This window comes from Phalangium opilio, unplaced genomic scaffold (assembly GCF_054372755.1).
Source record: "Phalangium opilio isolate 3A_F unplaced genomic scaffold, DU_Popi_V2 ptg000060l_1, whole genome shotgun sequence".
Taxonomy (NCBI): domain Eukaryota; kingdom Metazoa; phylum Arthropoda; class Arachnida; order Opiliones; family Phalangiidae; genus Phalangium; species Phalangium opilio.
The window spans coordinates 5,318,173-5,329,971 of record NW_028324177.1 but is presented as its reverse complement, the minus strand read 5'-3'; the positions used below and the strand labels follow the sequence as shown (position 1 = coordinate 5,329,971).

General features: G+C 32.9%; 1 long non-coding RNA gene across 1 annotated transcript; it reads right to left on the bottom strand.

The window, feature by feature from the left end:
• Positions 1 to 5,717: 5,717 nt before the first annotated feature.
• LOC149666736 (uncharacterized) lies at positions 5,718 to 6,404 on the bottom strand. Its single transcript, XR_016368251.1, has 2 exons — positions 6,312 to 6,404; positions 5,718 to 6,239 (listed from the first exon to the last, which is right to left on the bottom strand). It is a non-coding gene; the product is annotated as an uncharacterized LOC149666736 (long non-coding RNA).
• Between the last annotated feature and the right edge of the window lie 5,395 nt (positions 6,405 to 11,799).

Below are 11,799 nucleotides of genomic sequence, written 5' to 3'. Positions count from 1 at the left end.
AGTGGATATAAGAGTTAAAAATTGAACAAAAATGAGATGTATTATGCATTTCAATGAAACAGGACAGGTAGATATCAAATATTCGAGGCTCTTTTAATGTGTTATACGATACCTTCGGAAATTATCCAGTTTTTATCTAAAGCAAAAACATAAAAACCCATTGGAAGAAGGGTCCATATAACAGGTGTAAATAGTCACAATTAGACACAATACGGGATTTTATTAACATTTCATTTAAACAGGTTTACATCAAAAATTGTAATCATTTTTCGTGCGTTTGGTTAAGGAAGTTTTCTAATATTCATTAAAAGAAAAAAGACGAAAAATGGCCATCTCGGGTATGAAAATTTCACAGTTAAACTCAAGATGAATCATAAATTCATCAAATTTTCCTTTAAAGCAAAGAAAGTGAGAAATTGTTGGTATAAAAGTATTATAGATGTAATAAGTCAAATCAAACACAAAATAGAATTTACTTTCAATATCAACTAAACAGGTATTTATCAAATTAATGATTATTTTTTAAGTGCAAAAATAAAAAAATGAAAAACCATTGGAACACTTTGCAGTAAAAAATGAGCATTGAAAATATTTTGATAAAAGAGGAAGTTATTAAAAATATTTTGATAAAAGAGGAAGTTATTACAAATATTTTGATAAAAGAGGAAGTTATTAAAAACCCTATTCTAAGTTTAATTGACGATGCCATTCGTAAAAATATCCTTTTAACCTTTGTCATTCTATAGAGTGTATTAGACTATAAAGATTGAAATACAGTATATTATACAAAAACGAGTTTTTCTTCGCAGTGCTTAAAAAACTTCACATATAGACAATCATTGGCCACAGTTTTTTAAACTCACAAAGGCCCAGAAATTGGAAACTATTACATGAATTACAATTTGAATTTCAGTTTTATCAATACGAGAAATTTGGTTTTAATTGGGGAGTTCGAAATTTTGCAACAAAAACGTCTAACTCGCAAACTATTATCCACCTCGTAATGTTAAGCTCCATAGAGATTAACATAACGATTTCGAATTCAGTATAAATAGAAAATATTCAAATACTTTTACTACGTGCTAGAACCTATTTTATTGTGGATATGCATAAAAAACCTTTCTTTTAAAAAATTGTTCTGGAAAGATTTAATTCTTGATTAGAATATCGAACCGAATTTTTTCCTCCCAACCCATTAAGCTATATTATATAATATTCACGAAAATTCTATTTTTGGCTATAAAAAATTTTTAAATATTATTGTGGGAGTGAAAAGGGATTCAAGCTGAATTGATATTTCTCTTTGCAAGAGAAAATTTTTAGCTTCCACATTTCATTTTTTCTCTGGCGCGCGTTACGGTGAGCAAACGAGACGAGTTTATAGCCCCCCCCGTCCCGACCTTCTGAGTTGAGACTGAAGCTCGTTTATGTTTCTCTCGGCGCAAGCGCGACGTTTTAAAAATATCTTCCGCAGACCGATTTAAAAAGGGGGGTTGAGCAGGCAGAGCGTACTCGTTCCCGCTGACGTTGTACCCCCTTTCTCACCGGATCTATCTCTCTATCAGTCTACTGAGGATAGCGGCCCCTTTGACGCCCCTTTTGAAATCGGTCTATAATTGTTAAGTACCGTAGCATTGGCTTTATGCAGTTTTCGATTGTCATTAAATTATCTGAAACTTATTATAATTCTAGGAGAGTGGAACCTCTCTTACATAAGACTTCATACAGCCTTTAATGATTTATGAGGTGTTTTTTGATTGGTTTTAACCTTTTTCGTATTATTTTTACTGTTTTTAAAAAAATCTATAGAACATCAACCCGGACTCACATTATGTGGTTATAATTTCTAAGAGGTCCATCTAATAGATTATTTTATAAAAAATCAATTTGCTAAAGGTGGTTTTCATTAACATAAAATTAATCAGCCTTTTTGGAAAAAAAATTCGAAACTTCCCATTGAAATAACATGGGATTTTTTATAGAAAAAAGCCAAATTCTGGACCGTATATTCCAAAAATTATAAATTCCTTAGGATTCAAAACGTTTTTAAATGAACATAAGATATTAGGTCCTTTTCTACTTTATATTCAGAAACGTTTATGTTAAGTATATTTAGTTTTAGTTTTTCCAAAATACCTCGATTTACGATTTTTCAATGATGCCCTGTTTTATTAGAAATTGACAGCACGTTCGAAACTCGCATTTTTTAGCATTTAGTGGTTGAAAACAATTGGAGTAATTCTATTTAAAGTCTTATGGATGAAATACTCTATAGAAAGTTAAGTAAGCTTGAATCCAAGCGCTGTCTGTTCGCGAGTCGATAACCTCGGTTGAAATCTAATTTATTTTCTTTAAGAATACAGCTCTGCACAAGTCTATGGCATTAAAGGAACTTAACTAAGGAGTAACATTGATTTCTTACTGTTTAACACAAACAACGAAATTCTGATCATAGGAACACGAACTGTAACCTCAAAGCCACCACGCTATCAGCAAAGGCAAGACTACCTCTCAAGACACTGGGGAATTTCATACAAATGATAACACCCCCGATCAGAATTACGCTAAACTCAACGAGTTTGATTGATCATATTTATGTAAATCACCCGGAACGAATCACAGAGGTCATAGTAAAGGCATGTGGAGCATCTGACCATGACCTAACATGGATCATAAGGAAGAAAATGAGTATAAAACTGCATAAGAAAATTACCTCGAAATTCGTTCAAGAACCCCATACAAAATTAAACAAGGCTAAGGAATCCATTGACAGCCCAGAAAGGGGCCTACAGATGTTACAAAATGAAATAATTGACCACCTGGACAAGCATGCTCCGCTAAGAGAAAAATATGTATCTACTAAAAGCGCCCCGTGGCTAACCTCAAATTTAAAACATCATATTCACATAAGAGACAAATTCAAGACAAAGACAAGAACAGAAAACCATGCTCATAAGGAAAAGTACCAAAATATGTACAGGAAACAGACAAACTTGGTCAACGCTCTTATCCATAAAGAGAAGACAAGATACTTTAAAATTAATATTGGAATCGGCAGTAATGAAACGACCAATATTTGGAAAACCATTAAGCCATACCTCAAGCAAAAGAATACCAAACCTGTAACGGTGATGGAATACAAGGCCAATAAAAACGAAGATCCAGAAACTGTAGCAAACATGTTTAACGAATGCTTTGTGAACATAGCAGGGGAACTGCTAAACATGAAGAGTGTATCAAGATGATAGTTAAAGCGCCAAAATTTGACTCACTTACAGCTGCCAGCGCAAAAGCTAATATTACATCTCTGCAACATAATTAGCACCTAGAAGTGCTGAAATTCATGTACAGAATAAATTAGTTATTACCCTGACTTTATTCAAGGATGGTTTCAAACAACAAATAATAACCTTAAAAACTCGTGGCACAACAAATAACTTCCATACGGAAAACTTCTCCAGATATAGAAATAAAAGCTTGAGGCATTATTGTATTAATAAAATCTGTCATTGTAGACAAAGACTGGAAAGTGTAAAAGATAAGGTTTGAAAATGAACTGCCTGAAGTGACAGATATTAAAATTTTCACTTTTGAAGACATCATTATAAAACATCAATTATTTTAAAAAATTCTTATCTTACTTTTTTTCACCAAAATTACTTCGGGAAAGTATTTTAAAAAGGAACATGCGCGTTATTTTAAAAATACTACGGCTTTACATTTTATTTTTTATCAAAAATTTAAAATTAGGTAGAAAATTGACCCTATAACGTGAGAAAATCGTTGAGAGCTTACAAAATATAAACCGTATTAAAACTTTACAAAACATATTCTTAAATTGTAAAGCTTTCAAAGTATTAAATATTAACGTGCTGTGTTGCTCTCAAAGATCACGATCAATCTACAGATCTTTTCGACACTAAAAACTAAATCACAAAGAAAAGGCCTATATTATTTTCCGCTACGCAATATTTTCAATTTCAAAATATAAAAATTTAAACTCTTCAAGAGAAATCTTTAAAGATATCCAAGCATTTGAATCTCCTAGAATCAAATGTTAGTTGAAAGTAAAACCAGTACCAAGCTAGTATCCCTTAAACCCTTCTAGGTGACAACTACTATTGAGGACAAAATACTTGGTAAATATTGCTGAAAAATATTTTGGGAAAATGAAATTTTGGTGAAAAAAAGTAAGATAAGAATTTTTTAAAATAATTGATGTTTTATAATGATGTCTTCAAAAGTGAAAATTTTAATATCTGTCACTTCAGGCAGTTCATTTTCAAACCTTATCTTTTACACTTTCCAGTCTTTGTCTACAATGACAGATTTTATTAATATCTGTCACTTCAGTCTTCATATTAATTAAAATTCTTTAGAAAATATGGGAGAAAAAGTCCTAGGCCGTTGCGCGTCCATCGGTAATCTAGCTTAAATACCAGCCGTCGGTAATACGGCTAAATTACCAGTCGTCGGTACTCTAGCTTAATTACCAGTCGTCGGTAATCTAGCTTAATTACCAGTCGTCGGTAATCTAGCTTAATTACCAGTCGTCGGTAATCTAGCTTAATTACCAGTCCTCGGTAATATAGCTTAATTACCGGTCGTCGTTAATCTAGCTTAATTACCAGTCGTCGGTAATCTAGCTTAATTACCAGTCCTCGGTAATATAGCTTAATTACCGGTCGTCGGTAATCTAGCTTAATTACCGGTCGTCGGTAATCTAGCTTAATTACCGGTCGTCGGTAATCTAGCTTAATTACCGGTCGTCGGTAATCTAGCTTAATTACCGGTCGTCGGTAATCTAGCTTAATTACCGGTCGTCGGTAATCTAGCTTAATTACCGGTCGTCGGTAATCTAGCTTAATTACCGGTCGTCGGTAATCTAGCTTAATTACCGGTCGTCGGTAATCTAGCTTAATTACCGGTCGTCGGTAATCTAGCTTAATTACCGGTCGTCGGTAATCTAGCTTAATTACCGGTCGTCGTTAGTCTAGCTTAATTACCGGTCGTCGGTAATCTAGCTTAATTACCGGTCGTCGGTAATCTAGCTTAATTACCGGTCGTCGTTAGTCTAGCTAAATTACCGGTCGTCGGTAATCTAGCTTAATTACCGATCGTCGTTAATCTAGCTTAATTACCGGTCGTCGGTAATCTAGCTTAATTACCGATCGTCGTTAATCTAGCTTAATTACCGGTCGTCGGTAATCTAGCTTAATTACCGATCGTCGTTAATCTAGCTTAATTACCGGTCGTCGGTAATCTAGCTTAATTACCAGTCGTCGGTAATCTGGTTTAATTACCATTCGTCGGTAATCTGAATTAATTACCAGTCGTCGGTAATCTGGTTTAATTACCAGTCGTCGGTAATCTAGTTTAATTACCCTTAATTGGTAATCTAGATTAATTACCCTTAATTGGTAATCTAGATTAATTACCCTTAATTGGTAATCTAGATTAATTACCCTTAATTGGTATTCTAGATTTATTACCCTTAATTGGTAATCTAGATTTATTACCCTTAATTGGTAATCTAGATTAATTACCCTTAATTGGTAATCTAGATTAATTACCCTTAATTGATAATCTAGATTAATTGCCCTTAATTGATAATTTAATTAGTAACCCTTAATTGGTAATTTAATTAGTAACCCTTAATTGGTAATTTAATTAGTAACCCTTAATTGGTAATTTAATTAGTAACAATTAATTGGTAATTTAATTAGTAACCATTAATTCGTAATTTAATTAGTAACCATTAATTCGTAATTTAATTAGTAACCATTAATTCGTAATCTAGTTTAATAACCTCTAATTGGTAGTCTAGTTTAATTAACTCTAATTGGTAGTCTAGTTTAATTAACTCTAATTGATAATTTATTTTAAGAACGTTTAATTGGTAAACTACTTTAATTATTTAAATTCGTAATCTAGTTTTTTATCTTTAATTGGGAGTCTAGTTTAATTATCTTTTATTGGTAATCCAGAATAATTAGCAGGGAAAAGTTAAAATGTCCATTAAGCTAGTTTGAATTTGACTATATCCGCGACAATTTAGACCCGTGTGTTTTGATGGAGTCGCTGTAGCGGCCGCGTCAACGTCACTGCAGCAATATTAAAGCCGTCTTATCTCACTATCGATAGGCCATTCCAACCAAAAGGCATTAAGAAGAAACAATCGGATTATTATGAGGCAACTATACGTTAAAAAATGCCAACATTGGTCTCGCTGATATTTCCTAATAAAACAGTGTATAAATGCTAAAATATCGCAGATTGGGGTAGTTTTTAAAATTTAAAATTAAACATACTTAAAATTAATTTTTCTCAAAAACCTTAAAAATGGTCCTAGAAAAAGGTTTAAATTTTGATATAAAACCATTCCCAAACGTAACAAACGAATATTTCATTTCAAAAGGGTGGCCACAAAATGGCTAAATTTGAAAAAAACTCCATGTTATTTCTATGGGAAAATTGAACTTTTTCACCAAAAGGGCTGATTAATTTTATGGAAATGAAAACCACCCTTAGCAACTTTATTTTTACCTCTCCGAGTGACGTATGTCACGGAGAGGTTCTAATTTCGACGTGTGTGTGTGTCTGTCTGTGTGTTTGTCTGTTGTTACACCCACGTGACCGCGTTCGCAGTTTCCAAATCGGAGCAAACGTGTTCGCCATTTCCGAACTGCTTTCACAGTCACGGAAATGGCTCCTTTACTTGAGTTCTCACACCACCATCTTCTCGTCTTTGTCCATCCCACACGGACACCAGTCTGTACTTACTGGCTTCTAATCACCACCATCTTTTGGTCTTCGTCCATCCCACATGGACACCAGTCTGTATTCATTGGCTTCTAATCACCACCATCTTCGGGTCTTCGTCCATTCCACTTGGACACCAGTCTGTACATACTGGCTTCTAATCTCCACTATCTTTTGGTCTTCGTCCATCCCACATGGACACCAGTCTGTACATACTGGCTTCTAATCACCACCATCTTCTGGTCTTCGTCCATCCCACTTGGACACCAGTCTGTACATACTGGCTTCTAAACACCACCATCTACTGGTCTTCCGTCTATTCCACATAGACACCAATCTGTCTTATTGGCTTCTAACTCCATAGTCATCGTTTGGTTTAAGACATTCGCGGCGATCAGCTAGGGTTACGAGAAACGTCTAGCCTCCCTAGGGTGGGTTGTCCACCAAAGGTTTTCGCAATTGCGGTTGTTCTTGCTTTTAGCTGTAGTTCGACACCCTTATATACTACCTATTTGAGTAAGGTAATGCAACCGGCGTATGCTTCATTTCAAACGCCAAAATTAGTCAAGTCTCTCAAGAATGTCTAATTGTTCTTTATCAACGCGATGTAACGCTCTATAAGGCGAACAACTAACGAAGAAAATATTTAATATTAATTATATTTATTTTAATATTTAAGATAATCTAGTTTCTCAACTCAAAATTAAAACGGAAAGAGTTAAAAAGCAGCCTATGTTTTAGTCTGTGTGTGTCCGTCCGTTAGTGCACCGCGTTAGCAGTTCGCTTTGTTTTGTGGAAAGAAATCCTACAAAACCTTAATATTTGGTTTTCTCATAATATATTATTAATATATGGAAATATTTTTCGTAATTTCGATGCCTTTAGTGGTTTTGTAGCTATAAAGCTCTGTTTCATTCTGATATCCCAAGAATATTTTTTATTATTATTATTTGAAATCGATGTTTATATATTACTTAAGCTATACTACATCTGTTTATAGCATAATTCTTTCTAAAGTGATTTCAAGAAGAACGCAACTATATTGGGCAAATGAACTTTTATTTGTCATTAGGCCTAGTGAACCAAAAAGTAAACGCTTGGGTTTGGTTTTCGTTTCTGTAATACAGAGACATTAACGGTTCAGAGTGAGCCGAAAGTTAAATACACTTTTAAATAATTAGGCTTAGACTTTATAATCATGGTGGAAATCTGGGCCGCGTTCAGCAGAGCTCAGCGCTGTCAGGCGCTGTTAGCAGTGTCATCCAGAACGGGATTTTGTTATTGAATTTTGACGTCACGGTGCTCAGTGAGCCAGCGCGGTCTTCAAGGAAAATAGTCGGGTTTTTGGATAACGTGACGTAAAACGCGTAGTTCTCAGCTTGGCGAAAAAGCATGGAGGAATTAATACAAATAGCTCTTGCTGATTCTGATGAGACTATAGCTATTTAATTGGCGTGAAACAAGTTGATCACGCGAGAGCGGCGAGAAGTTTAAGAGACATGTTAGTTTCTATGTTTAATTATAAAAGTTGTTCTTATCTATCTCCATAAATATGTTATCATACAATTTTTGTTAAGCCTTTGTACCTTGCACGCTTTATTGCGCTAGCTTCATTTTTAAAAGACCGATGACCGGAGAAAAGCTATGACGACAGATCTCACCAGAAAACGTTTTCCAAAATCCGCTGTCTTTTTTGGTGAGCTCTGCTGAACGCAGCCCAGATCAGTGAAAGGTCTGATCGTAATCGGATTATAGCTTCGTGTGTTCATGCTTTTTATGGTGCGCATTTACCTTCAGTGTGTGTAGCCACAAATTAGCTTTGGTGTTATGTAACTTTAATCGTCATGTTGACAAACTAAGAAAATTGTTGAGGTGAAAGGAGAGGATAGTGTTTACATGGCAACCCTGTTGTGAATATGGCTTTGAACATAGAGGGTATACAGTTGAGGAGTAGCAAATTGGGCCTTTACAAATACGTAAAGGTAATATCCCTCCAAAGTTTTATCTCTTCATTTCCCGTTTTTCCCCCATCGGATGATTTTAATGTGTACAAGTATATCCTTATTGGATGTAAAATGTCGTCTGATTTACAGTATATTTGCTATGCTTTGTATACTGCTTTAATATTTCATAAATTTTAACTTCAGTATTTGTTCATAAAAAAAAGAAACATTTCCATAACTGGGTAAATAAGTTTGTAGGTAGTCCTTCTCTTGACTCGGAGAGGTAATATTTTGGTTTTCCCAACTTGTTTATACAATAAACTAATGGGTGGATCTTCTTGAAATTTTAACCACATATTGAGGGCCCGAATTGTAGTTCTGTGGAATTTTTTCAAAGCAGTTAATATGATACAAAAAAGTTATAACCAATCAAAAAACCATCCTTATACATTAAAGTCGGTATGAGGTCTTATCTAAGAGAGCTATCGCTCTCCTAGAATAGAGCTCGGGAATAGACTCCCAATGGACATCAAACAAAAACAATCTTATAAACTTGTTATAGAAAAGATAAACAATTATATGAACAATCTTACTAGTCTTGAGTAATAGCAGAAAAATTAGAGCTTTTCTCTCTTTAATTTTAAAATCTTGACTTAAAAGCAGGACACTTTTGTAAATAAGAAAATTCTTAAAGGTAAATCCTAAATAAAAGCCTATTATTATTAATATTATTATTATTATCATTAAACTAGATTACTGATTAAAGGAAGTTAAGCTAGATTACCGATTGTAGAAAATCAAGCTAGATTACCGATGGCGGGTAATTAAGCTAGATTGCCGATTCGTAATAATTTCCAGTTAGTGTTTAAATTTCACTAACCACATCTGCTATGAGGATCCATTTTCCGACGTTTTTTTATAATCTTTCATATGGATGAATAATAGTAAACTTCGAAGGTTGTCGTGTCTGAAATTATTTAAAAAACCTTTGTAATTGAAATTTATAACTCACACCATTTTCCATCTAATTTTTTATTTTTAAATCCTTTACGTGGACCTTTGAGGCAACGGTTTTTCATGTTTTTTGCTTTTGGTGAAAATAATGCGATTAACCAAATAGAAAAATCTTCGTGTTTTTGATGTCTTTCTTTTAAATTGAAATCTGTAGTAAATCACTTTTTGTGTTTAAGTTTGAATTAATACATCCGCTATGGGGACCCCATTCCCAATTATCTTTCATATGGATGAATAAAAGTTAAGTTAACTTCGAAGGTTGTCGTGTATATTATTATTTAAAAAAAACCTTTTACTTGAAATTTATAATTTACACCATTCTGTGTCTAATTTTGGACTTTTAAACCCTTTACGGGGACCTTTGAGCCAACGGTTTTTCATGTTTTTTGCTTTTGGTGAAAATAATGCGATTTAATTACATATCGTATAACGAAGTAGAAATATCTTCGTGTTATTGATTTCTTTCTGTTAAATTGAAATCTGTAGTAAATCACATTTTGTGTTGAAATTTGAATTAATACATAAGTTATGGGGACCCCATTCCCAACATTTTTTATTATCATTCATATGGATGAATAAAAGTTAACTTGGAATGTTTTCGTGTTTATTTAAAAAAAAACTTTTACTTGAAATTTATAATTTACACCATTTTGTGTCTAATTTTGGATTTTTAAATCCTTTACGGGGACCTTTGAGCCAACGGTTTTTCATGTTTTTTGCTTTTAGTGAAAATAATTCGATTTATCTAGATATTGTATAACGAAGTAGAAATATCTTCGTGTTTTTGATGTTTTACTGTTAAATTGAAATTTGTAATAAATCACATTTTGTGTTTAAATTTGAATTACTACATCCGCTATGGGGACCCCATTCCCAACGTTTTTTTATTATCTTTCAAAGAGATGAATAAAAGTTAACTTCGAAGGTTGTCGTGTATAAAATTATTTTAAAAAAAACCTTTTTCTTGAAATTTATAATTTAAACCATTTTGTGTGTAATTTTGGATTTTTAAATCCTTTATGGGGACCTTTGAGCCAACGGTTTTTCATGTTTTTTGCTTTTGGTGAAAATAATGCGATTTAATTACATATCGTATCACGAAGTAGAAATATCTTCGTGTTTTTGATGTCTTTCTGTTAAATTGAAATTTGTAATAAATCACATTTTGTGTTTAAATTTGAATTACTACATCCGCTATGGGGACCCTTTTCTTAACGTTGTATTATTATTTTTCATATAAATGAATAATAGTAAACTTCGTAAGTTGTCGTATCTAAAATTATTTAAAAAACCTTTATAAATGAAATTTACAATTTACACCATTTTGTGTCTAATTTTGGATTTTTAAACCCTTTACGGGGACCTTTGAGCCAACGGTTTTTAATGTTTTTTGCTTTTGGTGAAAATAATTCGATTTATCTAGATATCGTATAACGAAGTAAAAATATCTTCGTGTTATTGATTTCTTTCTGTTAAATTGAAATCTGTAGTAAATCACATTTTGTGTTGAAGTTTGAATTAATACATAAGTTATGGGGACCCCATTCCCAACATTTTTTTATTATCATTCATATGAATGAATAAAAGTTAACTTCGAAGGTTGTCGTGTTTATTTAAAAAAAAACTTTTACTTGAAATTTATAATTTACACCATTTTGTGTCTAATTTTGGATTTTTAAATACTTAACGGGGACCTTTGAGCCAACGGTTTTTCATGTTTTTTGCTTTTGGTGAAAAAAATGCGATTTATCTAGATATCGTATAACGAAGTAGAAATATCTTCTTGTTTTTTATGTCTTTCTGTGAAATTAAAATTTGTAATAATACACATTTTGTGTTTAAATTTTAATTACTACATCCGCTATGGGGACCCCGTTCCCAACGTTTTTTTATTATCTTTCATATGGATGAATAAAAGTTAACTTCGAAGGTTGACGTGTATAAAATGATTTAAAAAAAACCTTTTACTTGTAATTTAAAATTTCCACCATTTTGTGTCTAATTTTGGATTTTTAAATACTTAACGGGGACCTTTGAGCCAACGGTTTTTCATGTTTTTTGCTTTTGGTGAAAATAAAGC